Source organism: Aulonocara stuartgranti, assembly GCF_965226115.1.
Source record: "Aulonocara stuartgranti genome assembly, chromosome: 2".
NCBI lineage: Eukaryota > Metazoa > Chordata > Actinopteri > Cichliformes > Cichlidae > Aulonocara > Aulonocara stuartgranti.
Window position 1 is genome coordinate 26,728,195 of NC_138940.1, and position 4,452 is coordinate 26,732,646.

Genomic DNA, 4,452 nt, shown 5'->3' on the forward strand with positions numbered 1-4,452 from the left:
ATGGCACTCGTAATCAGAAAGGTTGCTGACCCCTGGTCTACAGGTCTATCTGTGCCACCAAATTCCAGTCGGAGAAACCTTAGAAAGCTGTTGCGAACACCAGGGTTAAGATCCTGTGGGACTTCAAGTTCCAGACAGACAAGCAGCAGCTTATACCAGCCAACCAGAAAGTGCTTACATTAGTCTCTTCTATATATTGAAGACTTTGTTGAAGACTGTGTTAGTACTGGTGTCACTGTGCGGCGATGTTATCATCTTGTACAGAATTTCCTGCCTGATATGATTGTTTTCAAGAAGAAAAGCAGCAACAGTCTATGTGAGGAGAAAACGTGCCATAGAAAAACCAGTATGTAACATTACTAAAATAAGCCCTATATGCCCATTTATGGTGGATTTAATTAGTGTAAGATCTGTGGCACCTTGGATTTTTTTTAATGTTCTTGACACACAGGGCTCTTTTACAGCCCTGTGGGAAAAGACCTACACTTTTTCTTTAGGCAACAGCAGTTTGATCTTCTCCTGAGTGTCACTAACATATCACAATAGCCTCGCACAATCCCTAACTTCAAAAATTCAAGTCTTTCGCGCTGTCTAATTTGATCATTAGGGATTATTCATGTTTGTAGTCAGGTTTGCTTGAATTCTCTTTAAACTGTGGCGTAGGTGTACGGATGTGACTCTTGAGTAATAGGGGTGTAGAACAAGTTTAAATCATGAACATAAACAAACTAAAAGCAGTGCTGAGTTGCAAAAGCCTGACAAATGCTCACTGTGGATGGCACCATTTGCATGAATTCAGTGCAGAGAAGACGTGCTGATAGAATTTCAGAAAGTCCCGGGAAAATTGCTCTGTACATCCTTGACTTATATTTGGACCCAGGCAATCAATAGGAACAGAATTATGAGGCACTGAAGCGAGTGATTTTAATCTGGGACTAAATATCCAGTAGTGGATTCGTTTCAGACAATTTCATACCTCCAGAGCTCTTCATGAAATATGGATAAGGCAGAAGAGAGAGAGGGGGGATTATGAAAAATAAAGGCATTTTCCCAAACCTCCTCCTTCGATGGAAGCCAGATGAAAAGTTTTGCAGATGGGCAGCTGGAGGATTCAAGCCACTTTGCATAGCAGATGCCAAAACTCCCACAGCCTTGGTCTGGGCACCAGTTTAATTAGAAAGACCCCCTAGTAAGATACCTTTCAGCACTGACAGCGGTGTTCCTAAACATGCCCACATTTTTTCTCGCAGTGAGAAGTCGTATGGTCAATATTACTGATGAGCATGGGTTGCACACACAAAGAAAAAGATTGATGCAAAAATGGGTCATTTACATAGATTGTTGTAGGCAAGTTTGATCCCTTTACATATTCTAATTATTCCTGTGCATACTATGTGACTATACATTCTGCAAGTCAAGTGAAGTTTGTCCTCCAAAGGTAATTTTAACTAGAATGCAAATGTAAATCCATCTTTATATTGGACTATAATCCAGTGTAAGTACTGAGTGTCTATGGGTCACAGCCTCAAATGGAGAGGAGATGGCTAGTTTCATAACGACAGCTGAACTGAGGGTCTTCATTAAGGCCCAGTATAAGGTAAATAAACTAGTCTGTTAGAATTAAACAGACCATGCAAAAACTAAACCAGCTGGCAAAAGTACAGACATTCTGCACTTAAGCAGAAGTACAAACACTACTGTTAAAACATACTCCAGTAAAGTTGAAGCACTGATTCAACTTATTTACTCAAGTAAAAGTAAAAAAGTACAGACTCTGAAATCTACTCAAGTAAGAAAGTGAAAAGTAGCTCTTTGGAGGAGGTTTCTATTTTTGTGCAACACTAACTGACCTTTGTTCTATATTAAGATAATGATTAAATAATATCAGTAGATGGGAATACAAACTTTAGTCTAACTTTTTAAAATTCTAATTGTGTTCAGCTTGAATCTGAAGAAAAAGAAGGAAAATCAAACTGGGTTAAAGTGGGATTCAGAAGGTGGGGGAACCCTAAAATTGGTTGTAATGGCTCGGTGCGGGGAAAAGAATCATAACTCAGTTCAATAATTTCTATCGAGAGCTCCAGTAGATTTTCTTAGTGTACAGGCTGTGATCAGCTGCCCTGCTGCATTTTGTGGATGCACACAACTGAATTCAACCAGATGTCAGCAGTTGTTTCATGAGTCCCCTGGCTGATTTCCATCCTCTACACTGACAGTGCACTGTTTATGCTGTCTGTTTTCTAGATGGTATAAAGTTGGTATGAAGGTGGAATTCAGTCAATGGATCTAAGCATCATCAGCTAAACGTGATATAACCTAACTGTGGCCATGAAACCGTGGCCATGAAAGCACAGCCACTGTGCACCAATCACACACACTGTTCTTTACTTTAAATTCATCACAGCACAGCAAACTAACCTGTTTCATTCAAATTTTAAATAACACCATTAGCCCTCCTCAGTTTACAGCATGTTTTACAAAATTAAAAAAAAATATGTGTCAAGAACCGAAGTTCAACACACAAGCTGGACCCAGGAGCAGAACACACACACAGCGGTACGAGAGAAAAAATAAACTTTATTATAACTGAGAGTGTCCCGGGAGAGTAGAAGGGAGAAAACGCACGGAACCAGAGAAACCGAGGGACCGGGAGAAGAATCGCGCAGGAAACGCCGAGAGCGGGACCGTGGGAGGCTGAAACAGAAAAAGAAAAAAGGATTATTGGGGTGCGGGTAAACCGGCAGCATACGAGGGGAGGTAGTGTACGCGTCTTACGATGATAGCGGGGCCAAGGGAACCGGAGGGAGGGGTGAGGGTCCGTGGGGAGAAGCTCCAGAAAGGGCGAGGCGGCTGGGGTTGATCGTGATCCAAATTCTGGACAGGCAGGTGGACAGGCTGGTGACTCAAAACACGCCGAGCAGTGATCTGGGTATACAAGGCAGAGTTAGTACTAGTTCACACGGATAGGATTGCCTAAGGACTTTCCCGTAGGTGTGCGTTACCGCTGAAGGACGATTACGGACTGGCGTGGAGCAGCAGGCTGGGCAGGATTAAATGGTCCACCTGGTGATCGCCTGGGATGGGATGCAGGTGTGGAGTCAGCGGCCACGCCCACGGGAGTGGGCATCCCATCAGCACCTCAGACGCCGGGCCGCGGACCATGACAATATGTGTACAGATTGAATATCTGATTTAAAAACAACTTACATGTAAGCTTTAAATCTGCACTCTACTAAATCCTACTGAGAAGTCCTTACCTTTCAATCTAACCCAGGGGTATCAAACTCCAGTCCTCCAGGGTCGGTGACCTGAAACTTTTCCTTGTGTCCCTGTTGCAACACACCTGAATACAATTAGTAGGTCATTAGCAAGAGTATAGAACTTGACTGCAGTGGTGGCAGCTCCTAACCCTACTCAAGTAAATTAAAGTAAATGATTGGGAAAATGTACTTCTAAAAGTACTTTTACTTCACCATGTTAATTCACTCATGAGCTGCTATAACATGAATCAAATGGCTGAAATGCCACCTCAGCATGCAGTCAAGTTCTATACTCTTGCTAATGACCTACTAATTGTATTCAGGTGTGTTGCAACAGGGACACATGAAAAAGTTTTAGGTAACCGTCCCTCGAGGACTGGAGTTTGAGACCCCTGATCTATACCCTCTTCCTCTCCTGTCCTGTCTTTCTTATCTTTCTCCATCTGTGGGTGAAGCTAGCTCTCTTTCATTTTCTCCCTGTGAAATTCAGCAGCTGGACCTTTTTCTAGCAAGACACTGTAAGACAAACTGCACATAAACAGTTTGTGTGTTTGCTGATGTTTGTTGAGCTCAATGAAATGCTGCATTTGAAATTACCAGACACTTAAAAAAAAGTCACTTTCTTTATGCTCACTCCTAAAGTAACTTATGGACACTGGTGTTGTGGCAAAAAACCACCATCCCACTTTTAACCCCTGACTTCGGCACAAATCATCTCTTTTTATGTGACATCCTCTGGTGATTAATACGGGAACAGCCCTCCTTTGTGTGTTTAGGCTCAAATAGGTTTGATGTGGCTTGCAGTGACGAAATAATAATTCAAATATGTTAAAGCAAGTGTAACAAGTCTGTTTTGAAAATGTAAGAAGTAGAAAGTACAGATATGTATTTAAAAATGCAGGGAGTAAAGGTACAAAGTAGTCAGGAAAAATATTTTTTTCTTTTTTACATCGTTATCATATGTTAAGCTTTTGTAGTCACAATACCACAAACCATCTTTGTCATTTTGGATGCGTGACAATCACGGTGACAGTGTAGAATCAACAGAATAGGCTCTAGTCACAAAAGCCTTGAGACTGGTGTGCAATCATCTGGCAACCACTGGTCGTAAGGGGATAAATGCATATCCCCGACAGCTGTGAATGGCTCCTGGAGATTTATGACAGGTGGTATGAAGACTATTGTTAAAGTT

At 41.9% G+C, this 4,452-nt stretch overlaps 1 long non-coding RNA gene across 2 annotated transcripts; it reads right to left on the bottom strand.

Annotated features, from left to right (window-relative positions):
- Positions 1 to 2,557: 2,557 nt before the first annotated feature.
- LOC309713566 lies at positions 2,558 to 3,403 on the bottom strand. 2 transcript variants are annotated; one of them, XR_014278611.1, is made up of 3 exons: positions 3,003 to 3,363; positions 2,776 to 2,925; positions 2,558 to 2,694 (listed from the first exon to the last, which is right to left on the bottom strand). It is a non-coding gene; the product is annotated as an uncharacterized lncRNA (long non-coding RNA). The 2 variants fall into 2 exon arrangements; XR_014278610.1 differs by having other exon boundaries at positions 2,558 to 2,925; positions 3,003 to 3,403.
- Between the last annotated feature and the right edge of the window lie 1,049 nt (positions 3,404 to 4,452).